The sequence below is a fragment of the Halichoeres trimaculatus genome, unplaced genomic scaffold (genome assembly GCF_033239565.1).
Source record: "Halichoeres trimaculatus isolate MK-OKI-2021-1 unplaced genomic scaffold, fHalTri1.1 fHalTri1_scaffold_8, whole genome shotgun sequence".
In the NCBI taxonomy this organism is placed as follows: Eukaryota; Metazoa; Chordata; class Actinopteri; order Labriformes; family Labridae; genus Halichoeres; species Halichoeres trimaculatus.
Genome location: NW_027437186.1, coordinates 29,664,628 through 29,681,533, shown reverse-complemented (window position 1 = coordinate 29,681,533; position 16,906 = coordinate 29,664,628). Strand labels below are relative to the sequence as shown.

At 38.2% G+C, this 16,906-nt stretch overlaps 1 protein-coding gene across 1 annotated transcript in view; it reads left to right on the top strand.

Moving 5' to 3' along the window:
• The window catches only part of eys (eyes shut homolog), a 265,468-nt gene that overhangs the window by 106,244 nt on the left and 142,318 nt on the right, over positions 1–16,906 (top strand). The gene's annotated exons all lie outside the window — the stretch shown is intronic.

Below are 16,906 nucleotides of genomic sequence, written 5' to 3'. Positions count from 1 at the left end.
AGTATGATGGTCTTATATCAGCAGACACTGAGTGTTGTTTACTTGTGTATGAATCATATGCTGAGCTGTGCTCATGACACCCCTGACAAAACAACAGCAGAGGTTTTCTTCTGGGGATGAAACAAAATGATACAACACAGAAATCTTTTGTTGTGTCGTGCTGCTGAAGCTAATGCTGTATCCTAAGAGCTGTATCTGCAATGTGTAGGCATTACAGTATATATAGCTTCTTTGTATTTTATAGAAACAGTCTCTTGGAGAAGCATGCCAACACTTAGATTATAATGTGTGTTCATTTTGTATCTAAAGATATAAAGTGATATATGCATAAAGTTCATCACGAATTCCTGATACATATTTATTCTCTTGTGCACTCATCAGCCCATGACACATTTTGCATATCTCTGAAATTAATAAGTGATTATTATTACCCTGTAATCATTTGAAATTTTGCAACATTATATTTTTTTGCACTCATACAAAAAAAAAAAACCTCACTAAATCTTTGAGCTGCAGTCACTTTAAAAAGAGAAAAGCTTAATTTTTTAACATTGTTTAGTCATAGAAATGAGTCACTTTAAGCTCTGAACCTTTTGTCAAGTCTGTAATTAATTATAACTGATTAAAATACAAAACTTAATTAGCTGTAACCATCAACCCTTTGCAGTCGGAAAGTAACCTAAGAAGAAAAACGACCTTTATTTTTGGGTCATGAGGACGTCATTACCACTCAAGAATACCTTCCAGAGATAGTTAAATGCATTATCATGCTCAAAGGGAACGAGCTGTCATAGCCTTTAATGAGTCAGTACTGTTGTTTAAAAAAAAGAACAAGACATGAAATGAAACAGAATAAGATCAGGTTGTTGTCTATCAGTCATACAAGAGGTGACATTTACCCCCTACTGTATCCTATTGTTTTACCCAGAAAACTTCATACTTGGGTTAAGTCATGGACAGATATTACTGTTATTGAGCACTGTGGATGATGTAATGATGAGTATGCATACACTAAGACAGATATAGAAATGCAGTGGGGCTTTGCAGAAGAAAGGGATCAGTCCAACCCTCTGGAGGTAGCTTCATTTATCATCCACAAGCTGGAGGAGCACAGAAGGCTCCATTGATACAAACTGCACCAGTCCAACGTTGCCAAAAACTTGTCACATTATACCTGTCTGGTTTTTAAATTTGTATTGTAGAAGTGTACTGGAGGCTGAATATAGGAGTGGACAATAGACACTGAGGAAACTCTGTCTTTATTAACTATCTCTTGAGCAACCAGTACCACACAAAGGTTGCTACCTAGGTGATTTTTATTTATTCAACTGGGAAAACCTCATTAAGATTAAAAATCTCTTTTTAAAAACATCCTGGACAAGACAGCAGCAGTGAACAGTATTTTTTTTTTTACTTCATTAATATAATTATCCAGTATCATGAAATAACATGATAATTCAGTAGCTCCCTATTTATATTTTTGTTCTTCTTACTGGTGTGGCAGCAATACCATAAATCTTCATAAATTTTGCCTGTCTGACTTCTCTCATTTATCCATACATCTTGTTACTTCAGGAACTATTTTCTACATTCTTTGACTTTGACATTTTGTGTTTTTGGTTGGACTCTTTTATATTTTCTTTAATCAGTTTTTTTTTTTGTTTGCATGTTTGTATGTTCTACTTTTGCCAACTTTTGTACTCTGGCAAAACAATTTCCTTCAGGAATGTTCTTGCCCTTGCCCTTTGTCAGAACTTAAAACTCAACTTAAAGCTGAACACTAAATAGACAAGCATGTTTCAATGACTGCATGTACCTTAACATTATTATGAATTACTATAAGCCTTGTCACGCTGTGATTTCCTCACAGAGCAGCCTTGAAAATGTGATATTTCAGCCTTAGAAATATCCATTATCCACCATCATCCACCTTATCCACTATTTGGATGAGATGAATCTTATGTTTTAGTTACTTGAATTCTGACCACAGTTGTACAAATGTTAAATTTTGGATCCAAAATACAACCAAGCTGTTGGTTGGCGGTTTGGTTTGCAGCCACAGAGTTCTAAACTGTGCTCTGTGCTTGTTTGGCAAATTGAACTATAAATTCAGATTGTTGAGTTTATTATTGTGCAGGGAGCAAGCAGCAACTCCACAGCATGTAGCATTGTAGCTAGTGGTTTGTTTTCTGGGATACCGACTTCATCTATCGAGCACAAGGCAAGACACACTCTGGACTATTTACCAGTCTATCACAGGGCAGACTTTATATTTCTCTCAGTAACTTGTTGGTTGGTCAGAATTTACATTTCTGTTGAAATAAGACAGATACTGGTTGCCACAGAACTCCCAGAAGTCACATAACCGTAAGCAAAAACAATGAAGAAGCCTGATTTTAAATTCAGATAAAACTCAAACTCCGAAAGACTTTGCACTCTGTATCTTAGATTTTTGAGAGAATGAACAGACTTAAAATAACCCCTAGAGTGTAAGAAATTGTTTTATGTCTCATGTTTCTACACTCTCTATTTTTGAGACCAAGGTTCTCATCTGGCAGGTCACGACTCTGACTCATTTTCAGTGGGTTGCCGGTGTGTGCCTGAAAAAAAGAGTAGAAGTGAAAGGTCTCCTCTCGCCAAAGGTGAAAATGCTTCTTAGCACTGGTTGTCACTTGGCGTTAAAATACAAATTTTAGAAATTTGGGTCATGATTGTATTTTGGAAGGTGATGGTAAGGTCCTGAGGTTATATCAGTTGAAACACTGTCTTAGGATGAATATGTAATCTTTGTTTATCTGATGAAAGAAAAGCTAGTTTTTGATGTTTCTGTATATGATGCAATGTCAAGTCTTATTATGGAATCACATTTAAAGATGTACAAAGTAAGGAAAATTACGTCTTTTCAGATTCTTTTCTAACAGCTTAGAGTTCAAAAGGCTAATACACAGCAGCTTACCCGATGATATCCACAAATCCAAATAATGCAGCTCTGTGGACAAACAGAGCAGATTTCCACCGGCCCTCCTGTGCACTGTTTGTAGGCGTGTGCCACAGGCAAAACAACCCACCCGTCTGGAAGCACAATTCCCTTCTCCACTGTCTAGTCAAATGCTCAGTGGTGCGTAAATTGGCATATTTCACCAAATTATTCCAAAATATGGTTAGATATACGCTGCAGGATCCCTCACAGGGAATGAATCAGCTCACTTTGTGCTGGGTAAATACTTGTTGTTCCCTGTCTCCAGCACACACTCTTACACACATTCACAAATGACTCAGACACACACATCCACTGATCCCACTTCACACAGACAAAAACAAATAGATCTGGAATTCCACACATGGGAATCTATTTTATTTTGACAGAATGTGAGTTTGATTAAAAAAAAACAAACAAAAAAAACACTATCAATGATGCTTCTATCAATAAGCTCTCTTCCAGGTCCAGGTTCACAAATAATGAAGAATTGTAACATCCAAAGCTATTGAAGTCTAGGTTAAGCTACTTTCAGTTTCTTCTCTTCCTCTTCTAATGGCTCCATCAGTGTGCCGATGAAAAGATGCTGCAGATATAAATAGAGCGACTGGGTGAGTTTCAGAGGCTTCCTTGGAGAGAAAAAGGAAATTAGGCGCTGGCTGCATACATTACACCAAGAGCTTTGCGTGGGCCTGGTCGTTTTCACTTCACACAAGCAATGTGACTCACCACTCCCCATTATTATTCACCATAAATCCATCCTACATAGCTACTACTCAACAAACACAGCTGTTATACAATACATGGCTGCATTCCAACGCAAAATACTTTACAGCCTTGTTATTTACCATTCACTGTAGGTTATTTGTCAGAGAAAAATGCGTAGGCCTTACGTTATTCCCAGACCTAATTAAATTAGAATTTGTCTTGCTTATGTCTGCAAGATTTACCGCCATAAGCAAATCTCATCCCACACAGTCAGGAGAGACACGCAACAAACATTATCAAGGTTAACTTCTTATGAAATCCTCTCCAATTAGCCGGGTTATCCACAGCTTGTTACTCTGCATCTCAGCCAAGCTAAGTTAAATCTGAATGATTTTATATTCAGGTGATTGTGCATTTATGAATATTTCATTTAAACTACCCTGCCCTGCTATATGCTGCCAAATAATACCCACTATTTTCAACGTTCCCAAAGTTACATTAATTTGATTAATTTCTACATTTTTTTGACAATACATCCATACCTATGAAGTCAGTCCAAAGGTTTAAAGAGTTTTAAAGCTCCTGTGAGGAACATTTGGTCAATATTGAGTTTAGCATCCCCTGTTGGCTAAAAAGTAAATGGACCAATACTAATATACTTCTAGACTTTCTGACCAGTCAAAGCACTTAACACTGCTTGTCTCTTTCACCCATCCACACCTCATTCACACATACCCCTTTTTCACCAGTGTTCATGAAGTGCTGGTGCTAGTGCTTAGTTGGTTCAAATCACATTCTTTTCCAAGAACTGGTTTGGTTTACCATCAGCAAAGGGCCAAGTCGAGGCCATGTCATTTCATCGCTGTAAAATGTCAGTACGTCACTGCATACCTAGCCACTCAGGGGGGAGGTGGCGTTAGCTGCGGATGCATGGGGTGGGAGATGGTAACAAAGACGGCGCTAGGACTGCTTACAATCAGGCAGAGTTTTTTTTTACATTACTTGTTTCCGACTGTCTGCTACACGGACTGTGCTCATCTCTCTTCATCTTTCTGTGTGTGTGTGTGTGTGTGTGTGTGTGTGTGTGTGTGTGTGTGTGTGTGTGTGTGTGTGTGTGTGTGTGTGTGTGTGTGTGTGTGTGTGTGTGTGTGTGTGTGTGTGTGTGTGTGTGTGTGTGTGTGTGCGCGCACATGTGTTTGTATGTCTGTAAATGGAGCAGATCTCTGCCATGTGCAATACAGAGAAATGTGAATGCACCAATGTGAGGCAGAAGTGACACCCTGTCATATAATTATAAGGGTGTTTAGTCTGGTAAATAAAACAATAAGTGAAAGACAGGACTCTACACTAACTTTTTCACAGGTTGCACCCTTTTTTTGATTTATTAATTCGGGGGCAGTAACTCTAGCTATGACTTTGCTAAATATTTTACAGTGAATATGAACTTTTTCTGCAACAAGCACTAGCTGACGAAACAGGTTATTTCTTTGTATGTAACTTTGTATGTTAAATGTAACTTTAAAAGAAGACATCAAAAATGCTTCTTAAACAAAAGCAAAGAATAACAACAGACATGCATGAGTTTACATGTCAAGGTCATTATAGTCAGCAAAAAAAAAAAAAATGTTGAAATGTGTCATACATAAACCCATTACTTTTACCAATCAGGAGTGCTGGCAGACTGCCAACACTCCTGAATACAGATGGAGTCTCCTATTATTTTTAAACTCTTTCTTACGCTGTTCTCCTGGCTTATGACTTCTTCTGATTATCCCCCAACTTTATGTATGCTCCTGTGAGCTCTGATATTTTTCATCGTCAAACCAAGTCCTGTACTTGAGCGTTATATTGAAAACTCAAAAAACATCCGCCCCCCTCTCTCGCTTAGTTAGTTTGGATCCAAAGGTGCTGCAGGAGATCTCAGAGACAAAGACAGGTAACTGAGCTGCACTTGTTGATGAAAAGTTTATTGGAGCCTTAGCTGTTTTCTTTCTTTTTTTTTTTTGTTACAAATGCAGGTTAAATTCTTGCACTGGTTAAAAAGATGATTCATCCTATGGCTAGCCCTGGTGTCTATCTAACATGCACTGACATGCTCTAACGTAGCATCCTCTTCAATCAGGAGAGTTTAGAGCAGCGTAATCTTATAATGAGAAGGCTGACTCTTAAATAGTGAAACGCTTGTCGTTGTTAAGTTCTGACTGTCTTTGGAGTGTGGTGCGCATACGCGCTGCGCCCCCAATCTTTATCATTAAATATGCAAAAAAAAAAAAAACAACAACACAAAATACTGTTTTGGTGTTCTCACCTCCTCGCTATGGTAAACATCTCACCGTTTGGCATTTTAAGATATTAGAAAAATGTATATAGAAATGAACACTGTCTATTTTAGCGCTCTTATTTGTTTTCATAGGTCATGACTTGACATTGTTTTTGATTCCAGCATGTTTCATAACCAGCGAAAACTCCTCACAGAAGCTTTTAACACAATAGAAACATACAGCCTGAAGTGTTGTTTTTGTTTATTATGATGTCTTCAAGATTTCTTCAAATGCCAGTTCCTTCACAGCCGAGAGCTTATCTAAGTTTTTTATGCACTGCCGAAGCTATAGTTGTTTTTATCTAAAGATGGATTTAAACAGATTTATACAAACAACAATCTCCAGCTTGTTGATGTTGTTGTCCGCCCACTTGCTTTTTGCCGTATGTAACATACCCTACTGAAGTCATCATAGCATGGTACTGTAAAAGGCAGAAGCTTTAAAGAATGAAGTCTCCAGCTATTACAGTCGATCGATTTGAACAGGATTATAAACAAACCAGCTGCCCACAGGGAGTCAGATTTAAAAGGCTAAAACAAACTGGTGTGCAAAACAAATCTGCATTTGTATCCAAAACATGTCAGAAGCTTAAGAAATGTAAAAACATTAGAGCAAAGGCGTGCAATTAGGGTACACCTCTTTCGTCCCATGGCACATGCTGTGTGCACATTTCATAGAGATGGTTTGTTTTCATACATGGTGGCTCCATCATTGTGAGCATGCCTCAGGGTAGAGCAGATATCAGGGCTTGAGTTAAAGAGGGGGTGTTAAGGAACCTTCCAGACTCAGGTGTTATTTTTCAGGTAGAGAGGTTAATATAGTGCAGAGGATGATTATAAGCAGGCATGAAGCTGTAACCTCTTGAATTTGACAAAATGACATTGGATCACTTACAAAATGAAAATGTTAGAGTGGACTGCGGGTCATCAGCATAGCAAAGCAATCAGTTCAGTGCTTTATGCATATTTATGACATTATGTTTACATTACTGCTATACTAATAAATCAGCAGGACATCTACATCAGCAGCATGAGCTCAATGCATAAACATATTTGGTTTATTAAAGAGGTGTATGTGTAAGAGGACATGGAGCCATTAATTGCTGTGTGGCAGCATTTCCCAAACTAAGGGTCATGACCTCAGCTGGGTAACAAGCCTGTTTTTATTTGGTTGTAAGTTGGTCTTAAAACAGGGGGAGCATTTTTTTTCCCTGCTTCCTTTTTGGTTTTCTGCAGAATAAAATTCCAAACAAAGGAGTGAATTCATTCTGCTAATTAAAACTGAAGTGCATTCTTCACATTGGCTGTGTGAGTGGCTGTCACCCACAACCTCTCAGGGTTTTGAAGGGATCCTGTGTTCATTTACAAGGTTGCGTTGTGCGTAAAGCTTTGCCTGAAATGAAGAAATACATTTCAGTTGGTCAACTCACCTTTTATTGGTTAAAATTTTAATTACAGCAGCAGAAAAGACTCAGCCCCAAACCTCATCAGTCTTCACTCGTTAACCTTTGAATGGAAAAACTCAGCAGTTAAGGTGTGAGAAAGTGTCTCTGTAGCCCTGGAGTTGGAGCTTGGAGGTGGATGCTGAGGAGGCAGTGAGGCTGAAGAAGGAGGATCAAGCACTAGTGAAACAAATGCAGGGGTGATAGTTCTGCTTTGGAGGTGCTGTGATCATTTTGGCGTTGATTGCAGTGACACCTTTGAGGAGTCAAGCTGCAGTCTCAGGTCTTCTTTTTAACACTACTTTTCTTTGTTCAAGACAACTTTTCCCAGAATGCAAAACAACAAGATGATAAAGTTATTTGTAGTTATCTAATGCTGTTTTTTGAAACTTGACAACAACCAGACTTTGTAAAATCAGTTTGTAGTTTAGTTTCCAGAAGGTGAGCAGGCTATCTGCTTAGTGTCCCTCTCAGTCTGGTGCTCTAAGATGTTGTAGCTTGTGCTTTATCACTCACCTGTTTAGCTTTCTTCTGCTCTGGTGTCCTTATTCTTTTTGACAGTTCAGCTCCAGTGTCCACCATTACTACAAAATTTATCCAAGAAATTATTTTCTTAAGGGGGCTGTGAGGGGTTGAAAGTGATCTTAAAACAGGTTCCCTTCTAGATATATGCCTGACTGTAATCCACACTTTTAAATGAGTTCATCACCACCAATATTGCTGGTTACAGGTTTTTTTAGATTGCAGCATCTTGGCTTCCAGTTCAGGTAGATTGATCTACAGCACATCTAGGTCTCTATGACAACACCAAGCTGTCTGATGAAGTTTAGTAGAGAGAAGAGATAAAACACAGAGATCTGTGACTAATTTTGTCGTAATGGTGGATACTGGAGCCTAACTGTTGGACAGAAAAAGGACAGAAAAGCAGAGGAAAGCTATATGGGAGAGACATACAGCCCGAGCTGAGGGCCAATTAGCCTTTAGCTCGGGCTGTAAACTGAACTACTTACAAACTGACAGTGTTTTCTTGTTGTCATGTTAGCCTACAGGTACGTCGGAGCACTGGGCTGCTGACAGCACTACATAGCCGGCAGCTACACCTGCTTGATGTCACGTTTCAAACCATAGCATCACGTGGCTGTACTGATAAGCTCCTTACCTTGGTGTGTTGTATCCAGTAATTCCAAAACAAACACACGCCTCACTAAAAGTAATTTACAACAGTGTGTGGAGACTCCGGGCCACAAGGTGGCGAGGGAGTGCAATCAAAACAAATCCTCTTCATAGCATCTTAAAAGGAAATTTATGCTTGTTGCTGCTAAACATTGGTGGCCGGCGAACTGTCATCAAAGGGCCTTTCGTCCTGCATGCCTTAAATTGATTTGTGTTACATTGGGCAAATCTGACCTGGCTGCATATACTGAGGAATAGAATTTAGAAATAACAAATTGTAGTGCCGATAATGTCATTTTATATCATGGATTGTGAACAGATGGAAATATAAAAGTGAGACTATTTCAAGATCTCTTACAAAGTCTTCCAAGGATCTTTAAAGACCTTGCAAGACGCTCTTGTGTTTTGATTTTGAATACATGCTACTTTCACTCGCTGTTAGTTGAAGTTTTGCCAGCATTTGACTTAAAAAATACCCAGGAGACAACAGGATCTGTGGCAGTGGACGATGAACATCAACACAAAAGAGGGTCTTGTGAAAATATCTGATAGCAGCTGACAGTGGACTTTTATGAAAGATGAGCACATTCACTGTGGGTTTCCTGCTGTACTGGATGTGTTATGAAGCAGAATGTGAAGCCAGTTTTCCCCAGACAATTCACCCTACTATATCATTCTCCAAAAAAAGGTGATGTGGCAACTTTACTCTTCTTCAGTTCAACAGGAACTAAAAGGCAGCCATTAGGAGTTTCCTACTGGGAGAAGCATTAAAGGGATTTGTAAAACAAAGCCACAATGGAAATGAGTTTTGTCTACAAAGGTATGCTGTGAGAACCTGGAGGCCAGAATTAAACCAGAGCCAGCTGAAAGAATCCTCTGAAAAGAAAGTAGAAGGGAAGCTGTTATCTGCTCTTCAGTGTAGCCAGCTCCTGCTGGAAGTTTTTGTTCCTCCTCGCTGTGACTCTCTGCTGAGGCTCTGGCCAGGAGGCCTAAGTCATCTTGCCTGGCCAGCACAGATGTTCCACTTTCCTCTTAATGAGGAGCCTCAGCAGGGAGTGCCAAACCTGATCGAAGAGCAACCTGAAAACGGGAGAGTTAGGGTAGAGGTTGGGGTGAGGGTTACTGGCCGACAAGCACAACAAATGAAACAAACACGCATAGAATCAGTCAGCGTAGGTTACAGCACACGGCAGAGATACATCAGATCCTGAGTTCAGTACACAATCAATCGGCCTGGGTGTCCTTGCTCTCTTCTGCAGGAGTGTTTGCAGGGTTAGAAAAAGTCAGCTGCATCATGCTGGGTTAAAACCCGATCTATGACTTCAGCTGCATTTTATCCAGCGCTGAGTGGAAAAGTAGCTGCCACCTTGTTTGTGGCTAATGTTGATCCAAATAATTAAATAAACGAATCAACAACCTCCATCTTCCATTTAGGATAAGACGTAATTATATCTAGCGAGCTAAAAGGCTAAAAGCTCATATTAATTAAAGTCCATTTACTGCTCCATTTATTTCATCATTAAAGGAGGAAAGTAATATGATGACATTTTTTGCTTGAACATTATTATATTATCCCAACGGTTCACAGCCCTAACAGCTGATTATGGTAAACATGCCTGTCTTAAATGTGTAAGCACTGGAACAGTCAAATAGTGATTCTTTGGATTGTAATTTATTCCTGAAATTTAATAGTTAACTGTAATTTATGTATAAAACACTATGTTTTAAGTCCATTGTGGAATTTAACCCTATGATGCATAAAATATAAAAGCCTGGGTCAGTTTTTTTTTCCTTGAAGTGTTGTTATCCTTTTTGGGCCATGAAAAGAAACAAATGATTTCATTTTTTTAAGTTGTTGTAATGTGTGGTGCAGGCAGTGAAAATGCGAAAACAAAACTGTCCCAACACCAGCCTCAACACTAACTCCATCAAATTAACTACATGGTGTCATTCAGCTTAATGACACAAGTATTTGATCTTTTCAGGCAGAGGTACCTGAGCTACAGAATAAAATCCCTTTAATGCTTTGGAAAACATTTTAACAGATTTTCACACGTACTAACTTTGTATATTTTATGGTTAATAAGCTTTTTTGAAAAAAAAAACAAAAAAAAACGTTATTTTAATTTATTTTCATTTTAGAAAACAATTATGGAACAGTATATAGGCATATACAAAAATTTCCCTTGGGCATTTCTTGTATGCCAGTCCTTCCTTCTAGTTACTCCGAAACAGTTCAGATATTTATTGTTCTCACTTTCTGTGTACATGGTCTATTTTCTCCAGTTCTTGTCATAGGAATGCAACTGAGCTTAACTTGGTATGTCACCTTTTCCATAATAATGATTTCCTGAATGATTTCAAACCAGTGCTCTTTCTCCAGATGTTCTGATTTGTGTGATTTCCTGGTAATTTTTTTTACTGGCTATGAGTTTAATTTTAATAGGATATCTGTCTTTTCCTTGAACAGTCTGTTCAGTGTTTACCAGGTACATGATGGAACAGCTGTTTGAAATGTCATAACATTGATGTGCTTAGCTCTATGGTGCATGTCTGTAACTTTCAAAAAAAGAAATTGAAAATAGTTTTTTTTTTCTTGATCTAAGAAAAATAAAAACACTTAAGGAGAAAATCTTGACACATGCTGATATCACTACAAATTAATGCTGCTCTGCATATACAGAAAAAAAGGTACTTGCAAAACAATGCAGGGCCAGTAGAGGGCAGTAAGACAATGACAAAGGTGACCATGTATCCAAGCACCATAAAAGGAGAAGACAGGCCAGCATCTTTACTGTGCAGCACCGCAGTTTGCATGTTAGCATGGAGAATAACACTGACTGTATATCTGGTAAATATATTACCCCAGAACTAAATCTAGACCTTACTTCAAACTTCTAGTCAAGAAAAACTGAGTTTCAGGAGGAAAGTTCAATGATTGATTGTTTGAGGATTTGTGACTGTTGATTTGCAAAAAACCTTTGTAAAAGAGAATGAAAATTTCTTCAACCCATTTTTATGGATCTTGTTTGGGTTGGGGACTACAAGTGATTATCTCTCAGATATTGATATTGCCATCATGGAAAGAACAGTTTGTAGCTGCAGCACATCATTCAGGACCTTTCCAGACCAGTGAGTTCTGGGTGACACGTTGGCATACTCCTGTGTTAAAAGTGAGCTATTTGACAGCACTACAACCGGCTTGCCTCAGGTCTCCTGCATGAAGTGGAGAAATATGATTCTTCCAGTAAAGTGAATTCATTCAGCAGCATTGTGTGTTCCCCTTACACGCAAAAACCATTTGGTCTCCATGGCTCAGAATATCCCCAGAGGTGTTCCTGGCCAGATGGAGAACAAACCCCTTTATTTGCATGGCATGCTACACTAGCCTTCACCTTCCACAAGATTGAGACTGTGTCCTACCAAACAGTTGGTTAATGAGCTACTGTGAAGCGGTGCCAGCAGAAGAACTGACACATACTTAATATGATATTGAAAAAGATGTGTTGAGAGTATGTGTTGCCAGAGATGTGCTCAGGAGCTCATCCTTTCTGCATGCATTGAGAGAGATTATTCTCTTTCATTGAGGCGGAAGACAGTGTATCTTATAGAAGATGAATCTCTATTTATAGAGAAGACGCCTTGGCAGATGCATGCAAATAACATTGACCTTTTTCCCTCTTTCATGACTGGATGGTAAACAAAATCAGGTAAAGGTTTGGAACAACACTCATAAATATAAAGCACTGAGAAACTTTTAGGATTTTTTTATTCCATGCAGTTTTAGATAAACAAAAATGTGAGTCTGCATTTATGTAAAATAATGTACTCATGGTAAAACTCATTTTCTGGAATGAGCAATGTATACGCGAGTGAAACTTACACTTACAGTAACCCTTAAGAAATAAAATGCAGAACTTTTCGCAGTGCCTTCTCACTGTCTTTTGTTTATTAAAATTTCCCTTCAAAAACAAGTAGTGCCATAAATAATGAAAAGAAAAGCAAGGGGTTATCTATTTTTCTGCTTTGTAATACAAGCAGTTAAATTTGAAAATCAAGATGGTTTTTTCTTTGTTCATATTAAAAAAAGGACCAGTGACTTTTTCAAGTTAATTTAATTTTCACTTTAATGAAAAAAGAAAAAAAATGACACATTTTTCAATTTATGAGGCCAGGTGTGGTCATGGACACTTGGAGACTCTTCAGGAAGGGGAACTTCTGGGAAGGGTATCTGCCCTACAGGCACCCTTATAGGGCAGACCTCAGTGGCATGTTGGCCTTTCTGTCTTGGAGGTCTGGTTTAATGATTACCTGAGCTTCCTGATGGTGCTTGTTTGGGCTTTCTCTTAGGCTTTCTGGTTGCTTGCCATCCAGACTCTCCAAAGCCCAACCTGTCCAGGTGTAGTGCATACCTGACCATTACTTTGTCATATTGTTTATGATAATGTAAAACCCTTCTAAATTTTAATGTAAATTCAAATTTCTTTTGCATTCTTCTTGGTTTGATCCTGGCTAAGATACAACAGCATTTTGGATGTAGGAGTTGCATCACTTCTGATATTACTTAGAACTATATAGTGTGTGATGTATTTTGGTTCATCATCCAAGCAAAGTGTAACTGAGCCAACTTTTATTGACAATAAGCCTTGCCAGCAAATAAGTCTCCCCATTTAAAATGATTGATACATCAGCATTCAAAAGAAATCTGCTGAAGATAAATGTCTCCAAAATGAAAAGAAGCACTCAGAGACCACACTGTGTTTTAAGCAACACTTAAAGCATGTAAATGACAGCTCCAATGGGAGAAGTATTATCTTCTTTAATATTCTGATCATGCAGCCACAGAAAGAGACAAAAAAATATTAAAATGGAGCAGGTGTTCAGGCTCAGTATGAGAGTGCACCCCTTCGCCGAGCAAAGGTCTCAGCATGCAAGTGATATTCCATTGCTGAGGGCAAAAGGTGGCTCTTTTCTTCCATTTTAGCTTTGAGACCTCTGTTTGCAGCCAGAACAACAGCTGCATCAAAAAGGTTGGAAAAAGCACCATCGAGCTCCTGGTGGAAACAGAGGATTGCCCTTTATAGAAATTCACAGTCATTAATATCGTCTAACACATTGGTGTTTAACCCCTGAAAGCTTCACAGCAGGTAGAAATACCCTCATGGTCTCTATGTAAATCTGAGGAGACCAAGCATGCTGACAGAATACTAATCTTCTGTAACACGGCTAAGGGCAGAGGTTTGGATGTTTGGGTTCAAAATAAAGTCAAAGAGTTAAAGAATCATCTGCTTTTTATTTTGATTATACAAGTTTTTCTTTTGAGATTGTATCGATATATCATTTCTGATTAAACAAAAAACATCTTTTTTACTCGTTTTCCGTCCTTTAAATTCTGATCACTGATACTCTGTTGTTGTTAAAGCTGCCAGGCTAAGCAGAAGCCCAGCAGGCTCCACCAATCAAACGACTAAAGGCAGCGTGTGTGTAGCCACAAGGCAAAACTCAAAGCAAAATAAAAAAACAGTCACAAAAGCTTCCACTGCATCTCATGAAGCTTATCGCTGTAAGCACAAGGTAACAGCCGAAGGCGACCTAGATGAGTGCATCTGCATTTGTATCAAATGAGAAAGCTCTCTGTGACGTCGGTTTTTTAAAGAGTGACCCACTCACCCTCTGATGGAAAAATACCTCAGTGTCTGTGAATACATTTTCTTGTAGCTTTATCCCCTCACAGGATTCATACAGTTACTGTATCATTCTGTTTGTATCAATATGTTAAACCACATCCACTAGCTCTTAGAGGGGGTGAGCCATGGCTAAGCAGTTTATAAAATTGTTCATATATTGAAGTGACTAGAACAAGGTCTTGTGTTGATTGGAGTAACACCTGTGGCCAGGATGAGTAGTGTTTTCCCAGAAGCACCAATACCCACTCTTGTTAAGCTGTGACTCTTGCCGTAACATGAATTTGCCAACTAAGCAACTTTATCTCTATATTTAGCGAGTTTTCAGACTCCAGCAATCCTTTTTCCAAAAACATAACAAATCTAGCAACATAATACTGCCGTTTGGAGGCTTTGCCGTGAAACCATATATTGATTTTACTCCTCTCAATGAGCAGTGGGTGCTGCCATGGGCTCCTCCTCTTAACAAACAACTTACAGGCAGATGAGTCCTCGTTTGCACAGCAGCCCCTCTCAGCTGCAGCCATAGCAGGCAAATCATGCATGCAGGCTACTCTTTTGGCCCTGAAAAACACCAGATTGCAGTGCGACTTTGTTGTGCTGCGTCTTGACTGCGTTTGTCAACTTACAATGGCTGCATGTTCAGTCCGACAAACAGCTGGAGTCACGAGACCAATGAGTTCCCACGCTTCCCACTCCATAAGTCTCTCTTCATTCATGTTGGGCTTTAAAACCTCAAACCTGTTGACTCCTGGTCAGGCTCCACTCATTATGTCTGTTTATCATTATAGAAACGCTAAATACAAACTGATTTTGACACGGTCTGGTTTATTTTGAAAGTCACTGGGTGTTTTAACTTAGTTTGCAGTCACAACTTCCTGTTCTGCTCAATCTTCCCTATGCTGAATTTATGCATCACAGCTCTGCGTCCATCAAAAATAGGATGGCTGCGTATTACCTACGACATGACGTAGCAGCCACACAGACGTTCTGCAACAGAACGGATCCAGTGTGAGTTGACATAATGACTTGAATGAAACCTATTTGATCTGTTTGCCGTAATGCAACGCAGACGCAATACAGATGCATCTGGTGAATTTTAGCCATCACGTTTCCCGTAGATTACCGTATATGTATATATATATATATATATATATATATATATATATATATATATATATATATATATATATATGTATATATATATATATATATATATATATATATATATATATATATATATATATATATATATATATATATATATATATATATATATATATATACATACATATATATATATATATATATATATATATATATATATATATATATATATATGTATATATATATATATATATATATATATATATATATATATATGTATATATATATATATATATATATATATATATATATATATATATATATATATATATATATATATATATATATATATATATATATATATATATATGGCCACTTATAGGACAGCCAACAGCTACGTCCCCACTGGGGGGATCGGAACATGAATGGAGAGCAGATCTTTTTGTCGTTACAAAGCACTACCTTTTGAATCGTGATAAGTCAGCTTTGTATACTCAAACAACTTAACCTGTGTTTTGATCTATCACTTTTCCCTTTAGCTTTCTGCTGCTCTTCTTTCCTTTTTCTTTTTTAATGTTTAGTTCCAGTGTCTAAAACACAACAAAATAAATCCAAGAAATCTCTTTCTCCAGTTAAAAGGACAGATCCTTCCTTCCTTCCTTGGTCAACTCTGTTCATACTGCTAAACTTTGCTGGCTGACCCGACCACTGATACAGATAACATTTAGAAATTACTAATTTCAGTGCTGATAATCTTATTTCAAAACATGGATTATGGACAGTATAACAGTTTATAAATGCAAGACTATTTCACAATAGTCACAGTATGATGAGGTACAGTGACACAGTTATGAGTACAGACTCTGGCCAGCTCATGTATCTCTATTATTTTAGGTCATTTCATGGGGATGACTATGTTTAGCACAGACCTCTGAGACAATACACCTGCATGCTTTCCACATAGCTCCTTACACTTTTCTTTTCAAGCACTCAGCAGATTTTTGCTTCTACAGTGTGCAGGTTTTCAGAAGTTGACGACAGTTGATAACCACAGAGGAAGATGGAATAGGTCAAAGGCCTAAAAGAGCTTTAACACCTGTGTTCAGGTGGCCCAGGGTTTTTTTTAACTTGTTATTTGTCTTACAGACAGTTTAATTGAATAAAGACTAATAGGCTCATTACACCAGGAGTTGCAATAAAGGGAAATCAACAACCTTAACAGTTTTACAATATTAGCAACAGAAATGTGATCTGTGTCCTGTGAGCTTATTTAAAGCCTGAGAGGAGCTGTGCTTCGGTTCTTGGGAAAGAAGTCTGCCTCTATGAGTAATGAATAAAAGCAGGCCTGAGTCTGTAACAGCTGTACGGTAAACACATTTTAAATAAACTGAGAGTTAAATCATTTTGTGCCTTCATTAACTGTGCTGAGGAGGTGGTCCAGGTGTGAAGCAAAGGGCTAAATTGGCTGCAGAGGCTGCTGTTTACACGGCAGGAG